We start from the raw sequence: 13,101 nt of genomic DNA on the forward strand, positions 1-13,101 counted from the left end.
CAATACTAACCAGTGTCTCTCTGTGAGCCCATCCCTCTGTTCACAAACAATTATGGGTAATTATAGATTATGAAATCAAAATATTGTTCACCTTAATCAATAATTCAGGCACCAACTGTAGGATCTGCAAGGAACACAGTTGCTATAATTATCAATTATCAATAATAAATAATTATAACAATTAACAGAATTATTAATATGAACTAACAAATACGGAGCACCACCCGGAAACCGGGACTAATAACTGAACAAGGTAATCTCATAAATGGGAGTTCACCTAGAATGTTAATATCTGAGAGATATCAACATTCAAGGGTAAACAAAGAACGGTTGAATTCGAGCTCTGACTCCTTCAATCAGCCACTTTTCACAATATGTTACCAATAATGACAAAAGAACTTCTCTTTAAAGATATAACAGTGTTTATGAAACTTAGCAAAATTAACAAAGTTAACAAATGCTTCATTCAATAAATAGCTATTCTAAAATCTAATTCTACCAAACAAAACACAAACAGCTTTGCACAGGGTTGGACACTTGCAGGTTGGACACTTTTGTCCGACGTTATCTGACCATCAGATGTGCAAAACGATGTCGGTGCGTGTATCTGTGCGCGCGTGAGTGTGGTGTTAGTCACAAGAGAGGGAGGAGGGAAAGCGATCGTGAGAGAGAGAGAAGCGGTTCTTTTTCCACAGAGAGCGCACGTATGGACGGCAGTCTGTAACGCACGTTGTCTGGTTTCAGATCGACAAATCAGTTTACTTTCTCACTCAAGGCAGCACAAACACAGTAGTCCCGAGCGAGACAAACACAAAATAGTCTAGCGTGGTGAACACAACTAACAGGCAGCAAACAGGCAGCAGCGGAGCGTTAACTGCAGCATGACCGAAAGAAGCACAACCAGTTAGCCTCTGCTAGCCTCTCAGCTAACCCCGGCTCTCTGTTTAGATCCAAACGGAGCACTGAGTCCCGATTTGTTATTTAGGTTAAAGCGGAGAACAGGCAGCAAACAGGCAGCAGCGGAGCGTTAACTGCAGCATGACCGGAAAGAAGCACAACCAGTTAGCCTCTGCTAGCCTCTTAGCTAACCCTGGCTATCTGTTTAGATCCAACCGGAGCACCGAGCCCCGATATGTTATTTAGGTTAAGGTGGAGAGAACCAGCGGGTCTGTCGGCCAGCTGAGTAAGTGAAACCTACGGAAAAAACACCGTGACCATCACGGTAAAACAGTACGTAGAGAACTGCTGTGTTCAGCTGCACAGATAGGAAATCCCTCGGCTGACAGGATGTACCACTCTGTGCGGGAAAATATTTTACCCTCCTATTTCTGGTTTATAACAATGATTGACAACCAGAATATTAGGTGCATTACTGCCACCCTCCGCTTCAGGCTGTGAACCAATGATTAAATCCTACACATTATTCCTGTCTGTCTAATAAACTACATAACGAACCTGCTGCTCCACCCATCCCCCCCCCCCCCCATTCTCTCTCTCTCCCTCTCAACTGCAGAGAAGGATATTAGTGTACTCTACTTGTGAAATATCCTCATAAATCCCATGACTTTGGCCAAATCCTACATAAAAATCACATTTTTTTGTAGGAATTTTCGTTGCGAATCCATTGATACAGGTTTGAAAGTGGTCGGACTTATAGTTTAGACACCAGATGCCCCAGTTTGGCACAAAGTCCATGCCCAGAGATTGCCTCCCCATTGGTTTACATTGTAAGGTGTAATGTCGCACTCCAACTTTCAGGGCTTACTAAATCTAAACCGTTCGAGTTATTAAAAAGTTTTTAATAACTTTTGCTCAACGCAGTGTGATAAGTTAAGTATTAAAGTTTGAAGCCGATACCATTAACGCCCTAGGAGGAGATAGCGTTTATTCAAGGTCCAAAATTGGCACAAAATCATATTTTGAAATTGAGATTGCGGACAATGATGAGATACATAAACGCGAAAAATGACCACTTTTATCAAGATGGCCGACTTCCTGTAGGACTTACAATACGGCTCCAAGAGGCTTTTTTGTGCGTCTTCACATGATACATAAGCCTCCCGAATTTCTTTTTCCTAGGTTAATCTGGAAGGCGGGGCTACAATTTTGAAAATTTCAAGGGGGCGCTGTTGAGCCATATTGTCACGTCTATGCAAATGAAGTTTCGAGGATTTTAACTGGTGTCACTCCAGACATGTGTGCCAAGTTTTGTGATTGTAGACCCATCCCTTGTCCCTAAAATACAGCATCGTATTTCATGGCGAAGGATGTGTCGCCATGGCAACGGCGTTTGGTCATGGGTCATGACCTGCCCAATGTAGCATCACCAAGGTCTTACATCTTAGCTGAGTCAATTTCAGGTGCATCGGCCAAATTTCCTAGGAGCAATACAACAAAGAACGACGCATGATACTTCCTGTTGCGCTCTGGCCCGTCGGGATCAGATCACGCTTTTTAAAAATGAGGGATATTTCTTACAAGTGTGGTGTGCTTTTATTTTGAAAGTTTGATTGACATGTGTACTGTCAGGTGTGTAGAGACAATAAGTAACTGCAGCTGGACACAGAAAAATACTCATATATTTGAATGGAGAGTGTGAGCGAACCCACACCTTTTTGAACATTTACTGCTTCCACATAATTTTAGATACAAACTTCATTTGAACTTTAAATGAGTCACGAGACTTTGACCTACAAATCTTGAATTTACATGTGTTTTCTATCTTTTATTGTTTTTGAGATATTAGAGTGTGAGTTTTAAGGTCTTTTCTTGCTCCTCCTGTGATTTTATAATGAGTGTGTATTGCGGAATGTTTCACAGCACTGAGGGAGTGACATCACCAGGAGCAGTTGGAGAGGAGGATATTAGAGAACACTTCTTGTGAAATATCCTCATAAATCCCATGACTTTGGCCAAATCCTACATAAAAATCACATTTTTTTGTAGGAATTTTCGTCGCGAATCCATTGATACAGGTTTGAAAGTGGTCGGACTTATAGTTTAGACGCCAGATGCCCCAGTTTGGCACAAAGTCCATGCCCAGAGATTGCCTCCCCATTGGTTTACATTGTAAGGTGTAATGTCGCACTCCAACTTTCAGGGCTTACTAAATCTAAACAGTTCGAGTTATTACAAAGTTTTTAATAACTTTTGCTCAACACAGTGTGATAAGTCATGTTTTCAAGTTTGAAGCCGATACCATTAACGCCCTCGGAGGAGATAGCGTTTGTTCGGGGGCCAAAATTGGGGCAAAGTCTTATTTTGAAAAGCTGATTGCAGACTTCCTGTTGGATTTAGGTCAGGGGTGTCAGCATATGATTTGTAGGTCTTGATGAGACGAATAATTGAGTTTTGGTTTGATCTCTCTACGACATTCCTACGGGCCGTGGCGGCCGTTTTAGATACATAGGTGGCGCTAGAGAGCACATTTTGGCACTTCGGGGGTTAATTTTTACATTTTATCAAATTTTTCACCAGACCTGATTTGCTTGCCATATTTGGTGAGTTTTTGAACATGTTTAGGGGGTCAAATTAAGGATTGAAGTGGCGTATTAATAAAGAATAATAAAGAAACAAACGCACGAAAAACAATAGGGTCTTCGCCCTTTGGGCTCAGGCCCTAATTAAAGCTGCAAGCAGCGTTGAACGGGCCTTCGCGCCCTTGCGCACAGCGGGCCGCGGCGCAGTCAGTTGAGCTTGTGGGAACCAAGAAAGCGTTTGGAGATGATCAGTGTGAGAGTCTTTTTACACACAATACTAACCAGTGTCTCTCTGTGAGCCCACCCCTCCGTTCACAGACAATTATGAATTATGACATCAAAATATTGTTAACCTTAATCAGTAATTCAGGTACCAACTGTAGGAATCTGCGAAGAACACAGTTAATTATTTGCTATAATTATCAATTATCAATAATAATTAATTATAACAATTAACAGAATTATTAATATGAACTAACAGATACGAAGCACCACCCCGAAACCGGGGCCAATAACCGAGCAAGGTAGTCTCATAAATGGGAGTTCACCTAGAATGTTAATATCTGAGAGATAATCATTCAAGGGTGAACAAAGAAGGGTTGAATTCGAGCTCTGACTCCTTCAATCAGCCACTTTTCACAATATGTTACCAATAATGACTAAAGAACTTCTCTTTAAAGATATAACAGTGTTTATGAAACTTAGCAAAATTAACAAAGTTAACAAATGCTTCATTCAATAAATAGCTATTCTAAAATCTAATTCTACCAAACAAAACACAAACAGCTTTGCACAGGGTTAGACACTTGCAGGTTGGACACTTTTGTCCGACGTTATCTGACCATCAGATGTGCAAAACGATGTCGGTGCGTGTATCTGTGCGCACGTGAGTATGGTGTTAGTCACAAGAGAGGGAGGAGGGAGAGCGATCGTGAGAGAGAGAGAAGCGGTTCTTTTTCCACAGAGAGCGCACGTATGGACGGCAGTCTGTAACGCACGTTGTCTGGTTTAAGATCGACAAATCAGTTTACTTTCTCACTCACGGCAGCACAAACACAGTAGTCCCGAGCGGGACAAACACAAAATAGTCAAGCGTGGTGAACACAACTAACAGGCAGCAAACAGGCAGCAGCGGAGCGTTAACTGCAGCATGACCGAAAGAAGCACAACCAGTTAGCCTCTGCTAGCCTCTCAGCTAACCCCGGCTCTCTGTTTAGATCCAAACGGAGCACCGAGTCCCGAATTGCTATTTAGGTTAAAGCGGAGAGAATCAGCGGGTCTGTCGGCCAGCTGAGTGAAGTGTAACCTGCGGAAAAAACACCGTGACCATCAAGGTAAAACAGGTCGGCGAAAACACGGCAGCTGGCTCTGAGTGGAGTGGCGGAGAGAACAGCAGAGATGACTCGGCGAAGACGCGCAGGGCAGAGCCGGTCCACGTTATCCCGAAGTAACTTCATTTCCTCTTTCTCCGGGGGAATTTGAGGACGCTGGTTGCAGCAGCGGTCTCTCTCGGGTCCAGGAATGTGTTCGGGTGAACACGGGCAAAGTCTCGTCTCGTCCGACGAGGGGAGTCTTCGATGAGGGGAAAACATGTTCGTGGGGTAGTCAAGCTAACTCACAGGGGAACAGGAGTTAACCCTAGCTCAGTGACATGGGAAAGACGTATATTTCGGGCGTGCTCGCTTATAAAGGGGTGGTGATGTCATGGCTGCGTCCTCAGGACGCTCCGCTGTGCAGGAGCGTCTCCGCCAATGAGGGACCGATATTGACTGCTCCCTGCTGAGGTGTGAAAATCGCAAAGCATTCTTGGAAATGGAGTTTGCTCCACCCTCATGGCAGGTCCATTACAGTTTTAATACGGAGCTCCGGAGCTCCAGCCTTCCTGAGTTTTTCCCTCATATAGGCTATACTTTTTCTTAATCATTACTACAATATATGATTAGATGTGTAATAGTCTCCTCAGCCAAGTTAGAAAAAATATGTGCATGTATGAACAACAGCAATTGCAGAAGATGACAGTCAAAAAGTAATCATGTTAAATAATCATGATCTCAATATTGAACAAAACTGATTGTGATTATAATTTTTGCCATAAACAAGCACCCCTAAAAACAGCTAATTGTGATTTACATACACACACACACACACACACACACACACACACACAGAGTTTAAATATGTATGTGATAAATTGTAAATATGTATGAAATAAATTGTTTTCTGTAAGAAACTCTTACTTGAACATTTTTCAGTGTGCTCCTAAAGTTATATGTATGCTCCTAATTTCTTTCATTTAGGAGCACATGCGCTCCTTGAAAAGAAGTAAGGATTGAACACTGCTGTCACATGTGTGAAAGCACTAAGTAAGTGGAGTGTGGTGCAGTCCAAGGGCTTCTGTCACAGGCAGATGTTTACTTTACCCATCCCCCCCCTCCCATTCTCTCTCTCTCCCTCACAGTTGGAAGGAAAGATTTCAAAGTGATCTTCTTGTGAAAAATCCTCATAAATCCCATAACTTTGGCCAAATCCTACATAAAAATATCATTTTTTTGTAGGAATTTTCGTCGCGAATTCATTGATACAGGTTTGAAAGTGGTCGGACTTATAGTTTAGACGCCAGATGCCCCAGTTTGGCACAAAGTCCATGCCCAGAATTTGCCTCCCCATTGGTTTACATTGTAAGGTGTAATGTCGCACTCCAACTTTCAGGGCTTACTAAATCTAAACCGTTCGAGTTATTACAAAGTTTTTAATAACTTTTGCTCAACACAGTGTGATAAGTCATGTATTAAAGTTTGAGGCCGATACCATTAACGCCCTAGGAGGAGATAGCGTTTATTCAAGGTCCAAAATTGGCAAAAAATCATACTTTCAAATGGACATTGCAGATTTCCTGTTGGATTTAGGTCAGGGGTGTCAGCGTATGATTTGTAGGTCTTGATGAGACGAATAATTGGGTTTTGGTTCGATCTCTCTACGACATTCCTACGGGCCGTGGCGGCCGTTTTAGATACATAGGTGGCGCTAGAGAGCACATTTTGGCACTTTGGGGTTTAATTTTTACATTTTATCAAATTTTTCACCATTCCTGATGTGCGTGCCAAATTTGGTGAGTTTTTGAGCATGTTTAGGGGGTCACATTTAGAGTTAAAGTGGCGTAATAATAAAGAAAGAAACAAACACACGAAAAACAATAGGGTCTTCGCCCTTTGGGCTCAGGCCCTAATAAGAAACAAACAAACACACGAAAAACAAGAGGGTCTTCGCCCTTTGGGCTCAGGCCCTAATTAAAGCTGCAAGCAGCGTTGAACGGGCCTTCGCGCCCTTGCGCACGTCGGGCCGCGGCGCAGTCAGTTGAGCTTGTGGGAACCAAGAAAACGTTTGGAGATGATCAGTGTGAGAGTCTTTTGACACACAATACTAACTACTTTCTCTCCGTGAGCGCACCCCTCTGTTTATCACAGATAATTATGGCTTATGAAATTAAAATATTGTTAACCTTAATCAATAATTCAGGCACCAACTGTAGCATGTATGAGGAACACAGTTGATTATTTGCCATAATTATCAATTATCTAAGATAAATTAACTAATTATAATAATTAATAGAATTATTAATATGAACTAACAAGCACGGAGCACCACCCGGAAACCAGGACCAATAACCGAACAAGGTAATCTCATAAATGGGACTTCACCTAGAATGCTAATATCTGCGAGATATCAACATTCAAGGGTGAACAAAGAAGGGTTGAATTCAAGCTCTGACTCCTTCAATCAGCCACTTCTCACAATATGTTACACACAATAATGACAAAAGAACTTCTCTTTAAAGATATAACATTGTTTATTAAACTTAGCAAAATTAACAAAGTTAACAAATACTTCATTCAATAAACAGCTATTCTAAAATCTAATTCTACCAAACAAAACACAAACAGCTTTGCACAGAGTTGGACACTTGCAGGGGAATGCGTGTATGTGTGTGTGTGTGTGTGTGTGTGTGTGTGTGTGTGTGTGTGTGTGTGTGTGTGTGTGTGTTAGTAGCAAGAGAGGAAGGAGGGAAAGCGATCGTGAGAGGGAGAGAAGCGGCTCTTTTGTCCACAGAGAGCGCACGTACGGACGGCAGTCTGTAACGTACGTTGTCTGGTTTCTGATCGACAAATCAATTTACTTTCTCACTCACGGTGGCACAAAAGTAGCAGTTGTTCCGACCGGGAAAAACACAAAATAGTCTAGCGTGGTGAACACAACTAACAGGCAGCAAACTTAAAATACTCCTCAGAGTAAAGCAGAGAAAAATGGACTCGGCGGTCCGTCAACTCACACAACAAGAACAATAGCGATAAAGCTAAAAAGGCTAAATGCTAAACAACAGCAACTGATGCTGAAAAGAACACACAACTAACACTGCCTATGCCCAGACTTATGCCTCTTACTTGGTCGCTTCAGAAAGTGCGCAGGTTGTGTGTGTGTGTAGTCCGTCTTAATGTCCATCTTTGTTCTTGGCTCGGAGGCAGACGGTGCCGTTCTCGCACGTCGTCGAAAACCCGGCAGCTGGCTCTGAGTGGAGTGGCGGATAGAACAGCAGAGACGACTCGGCGAAGACGCGCAGGGCAGAGCCGGTGCACGTTATCCCGAAGTAACTTCATTTCCTCTTTCTCGGGGGAATTTGAGGACGCTGGTTGCAGCAGCGGTCTCTCTCGGGTCCAGGAATGTGTTCGGGTGAACACGGGCAAAGTCTCGTCTCGTCCGACGAGGGGAGTCTTCGATGAGGGGAAAACATGTTCGTGGGGTAGTCAAGCTAACTCACAGGGGAACAGGAGTTACCCCTAGCTCAGTGACATGGGAAAGACGTGTAGTTTGGGCGTGCTCGCTTATAAAGGGGTGGTGATGTCATGGCTGCGTCCTCAGGACGCTCCGCTGTGCAGGAGCGTCTCCGCCAATGAGGGACCGATGTTGACTGCTCCCTGCTGAAGTGTGAAAATCGCAAAGCATCCTTGGAAATGGAGTTTGCTCCACCCTCATGGCAGGTCCATTACAGTTTTAATACGGAGCTCCGGAACTCCAGCCTTCCTGAGTTTTTCCCTCATATAGGCTATAGTTTTTCTTAATCATTACTACAATATATGATTACATATGTAATAGTCTCCTCAGCCAAGTTAGAAAAAATATGTGCATGTATGAACAACAGCAATTGGAGAAGATGACAGTCAAAAAGTAATCATGTTAAATAATCATGATCTCAATATTGAACAAAAATGATTGTGATTATAATTTTTGCCATAATCAAGCACCCCTAAAAACAGCAAATTGTGATTTACATACACACACACACACACACACACACACACACACACACACACACAGAGTTTAAATATGTATGTGATCAATTGTAAATATGTATGTAATGAATTGTTTTCTGTAAGAAACTCTTACTTGAACATTTTTCAGTGTGCTCCTAAAGTTATATGTATGCTCCTAATTTCTGTCATTTAGGAGCACATGTACTCCTTGAAAAAAAGTAAGGATTGAACACTGCTGTCAGATATGTAGAAGCATTAAGTAACTGGAGTGTGGTGCAGTCCAAGGGCTTCTGTCACAGGCAGTAGATGTTTACTTTACCCATCCCCCCCCTCCCATTCTCTCTCTCTCCCTCACAGTTGAAAGGAAAGATTTCAAAGTGATCTTCTTGTGAAAAATCCTCATAAATCCCATAACTTTGGCCAAATCCTACATAAAAATATCATTTTTTTGTAGGAATTTTCGTCGCGAATCCATTGATACAGGTTTGAAAGTGGTCGGACTTATAGTTTAGACGCCAGATGCCCCAGTTTGGCACAAAGGCCATGCCCAGAATTTGCCTCCCCATTGGTTTACATTGTAAGGTGTAATGTCGCACTCCAACTTTCAGGGCTTACTAAATCTAAACCGTTCGAGTTATTACAAAGTTTTTAATAACTTTTGCTCAACACAGTGTGATAAGTCATGTATTCAAGTTTGAGGCCGATACCATTAACGCCCTAGGAGGAGATAGCGTTTATTCAAGGTCCAAAATTGGCAAAAAATCATACTTTGAAATGGACATTGCAGATTTCCTGTTGGATTTAGGTCAGGGGTGTCAGCGTATGATTTGTAGGTCTTGATGAGACGAATAATTGAGTTTTGGTTCGATCTCTCTACGACATTCCTACGGGCCGTGGCGGCCGTTTTAGATACATAGGTGGCGCTAGAGAGCACATTTTGGCACTTTGGGGTTTAATTTTTACATTTTATCAAATTTTTCACCATTCCTGATGTGCGTGCCAAATTTGGTGAGTTTTTGAGCATGTTTAGGGGGTCACATTTAGAGTTAAAGTGGCGTAATAATAAAGAAAGAATCAAACACACGAAAAACAATAGGGTCTTCGCCCTTTGGGCTCAGGCCCTAATTAAAGCTGCAAGCAGCGTTGAACGGGCCTTCGCACCCTTGCGCACAGCAGGCCGTGGCGCAGTCACCTAAGCTTCTGGGAACCAAGAAAACGTTTGGAGATGATCAGTGTGAGAGTCTTTAGACACACAATACTAACCAGTGTCTCTCTGTGAGCCCACCCCTCTGTTCACAAACAATTATGGGTAATTATAGATTATGAAATCAAAATATTGTTCACCTTAATCAATAATTCAGGCACCAACTGTAGGATCTGCAAGGAACACAGTTGCTATAATTATCAATTATCAATAATAAATAATTATAACAATTAACAGAATTATTAATATGAACTAACAAATACGGAGCACCACCCGGAAACCGGGACTAATAACCGAACAAGGTAATCTCATAAATGGGAGTTCACCTAGAATGTTCATATCTGAGAGATATCAACATTCAAGGGTAAACAAAGAACGGTTGAATTCGAGCTCTGACTCCTTCAATCAGCCACTTTTCACAATATGTTACCAATAATGACAAAAGAACTTCTCTTTAAAGATATAACAGTGTTTATGAAACTTAGCAAAATTAACAAAGTTAACAAATGCTTCATTCAATAAATAGCTATTCTAAAATCTAATTCTACCAAACAAAACACAAACAGCTTTGCACAGGGTTGGACACTTGCAGGTTGGACACTTTTGTCCGACGTTATCTGACCATCAGATGTGCAAAACGATGTCGGTGCGTGTATCTGTGCGCGCGTGAGTGTGGTGTTAGTCACAAGAGAGGAAGGAGGGAAAGCGATCGTGAGAGAGAGAGAGAAGCGGTTCTTTTTCCACAGAGAGCGCACGTATGGACGGCAGTCTGTAACGCACGTTGTCTGGTTTCAGATCGACAAATCAGTTTACTTTCTCACTCACGGCAGCACAAACACAGTAGTCCCGAGCGGGACAAACACAAAATAGTCTAGCGTGGTGAACACAACTAACAGGCAGCAAACAGGCAGCAGCGGAGCGTTAACTGCAGCATGACCGAAAGAAGCACAACCAGTTAGCCTCTGCTAGCCTCTCAGCTAACCCCGGCTCCCCGTTTAGATCCAAACGGAGCACCGAGTCCCGATTTGTTATTTAGGTTAAAGCGGAGAACAGGCAGCAGCGGAGCGTTAACTGCAGCATGACCGGAAAGAAGCACAACCAGTTAGCCTCTGCTAGCCTCTTAGCTAACCCTGGCTATCTGTTTAGATCCAACCGGAGCACCGAGCCCCGATATGTTATTTAGGTTAAGGTGGAGAGAACCAGCGGGTCTGTCGGCCAGCTGAGTAAGTGAAACCTACGGAAAAAACACCGTGACCATCACGGTAAAACAGTACGTAGAGAACTGCTGTGTTCAGCTGCACAGATAGGAAATCCCTCGGCTGACAGGATGTACCACTCTGTGCGGGAAAATATTTTACCCTCCTATTTCTGGTTTATAACAATGATTGACAACCAGAATATTAGGTGCATTACTGCCACCCTCCGCTTCAGGCTGTGAACCAATGATTAAATCCTACACATTATTCCTGTCTGTCTAATAAACTACATAACGAACCTGCTGCTCCACCCATCCCCCCCCCCCATTCTCTCTCTCTCCCTCTCAACTGCAGAGAAGGATATTAGTGTACTCTACTTGTGAAATATCCTCATAAATCCCATAACTTTGGCCAAATTCTACATAAAAATTACATTTTTTTGTAGGAATTTTCGTCGCGAATCCATTGATACAGGTTTGAAAGTGGTCGGACTTATAGTTTAGACACCAGATGCCCCAGTTTGGCACAAAGTCCATGCCCAGAGATTGCCTCCCCATTGGTTTACATTGTAAGGTGTAATGTCGCACTCCAACTTTCAGGGCTTACTAAATCTAAACCGTTCGAGTTATTACAAAGTTTTTAATAACTTTTGCTCAACACAGTGTGATAAGTTAAGTATTAAAGTTTGAAGCCGATACCATTAATGCCCTAGGAGGAGATAGCGTTTATTCAAGGTCCAAAATTGGCACAAAATCATATTTTGAAATTGAGATTGCGGACAATGATGAGATACATAAACGCGAAAAATGACCACTTTTATCAAGATGGCCGACTTCCTGTAGGACTTACAATACGGCTCCAAGAGGCTTTTTTGTGCGTCTTCACATGATACATAAGCCTCCCAAATTTCTTTTTCCTAGGTTAATCTGGAAGGCGGGGCTACAATTTTGAAAATTTCAAGGGGGCGCTGTTGAGCCATATTGTCACGTCTATGCAAATGAAGTTTCGAGGATTTTAACTGGTGTCGCTCCAGACATGTGTGCCAAGTTTTGTGATTGTTGACCCATCCCTTGTCCCTAAAATACAGCATCGTATTTCATGGCGAAGGATGTGTCGCCATGGCAACGGCGTTTGGTCATGGGTCATGACCTGCCCAATGTAGCATCACCAAGGTCTTACATCTTAGCTGAGTCAATTTCAGGTGCATCGGCCAAATTTCCTAGGAGCAATACAACAAAGAACGACGCATGATACTTCCTGTTGCGCTCTGGCCCGTCGGGATCAGATCACGCTTTTTAAAAATGAGGGATATTTCTTACAAGTGTGGTGTGCTTTTATTTTGAAAGTTTGATTGACATGTGTACTGTCAGGTGTGTAGAGACAATAAGTAACTGCAGCTGGACACAGAAAAATACTCATATATTTGAATGGAGAGTGTGAGCGAACCCACACCTTTTTGAACATTTACTGCTTCCACATAATTTTAGATACAAACTTCATTTGAACTTTAAATGAGTCACGAGACTTTGACCTACAAATCTTGAATTTACATGTGTTTTCTATCTTTTATTGTTTTTGAGATATTAGAGTGTGAGTTTTAAGGTCTTTTCTTGCTCCTCCTGTGATTTTATAATGAGTGTGTATTGCGGAATGTTTCAGAGCACTGAGGGAGTGACATCACCAGGAGCAGTTGGAGAGGAGGATATTAGAGAACGCTTCTTGTGAAATATCCTCATAAATCCCATGACTTTGGCCAAATCCTACATAAAAATCACATTTTTTTGTAGGAATTTTCGTCGCGAATCCATTGATACAGGTTTGAAAGTGGTCGGACTTATAGTTTAGACGCCAGATGCCCCAGTTTGGCACAAAGTCCATGCCCAGAGATTGCCTCCCCATTGGTTTACATTGTAAGG

This window comes from Thunnus maccoyii, unplaced genomic scaffold, assembly GCF_910596095.1.
Source record: "Thunnus maccoyii unplaced genomic scaffold, fThuMac1.1, whole genome shotgun sequence".
NCBI classification, from domain to species: Eukaryota; Metazoa; Chordata; class Actinopteri; order Scombriformes; family Scombridae; genus Thunnus; species Thunnus maccoyii.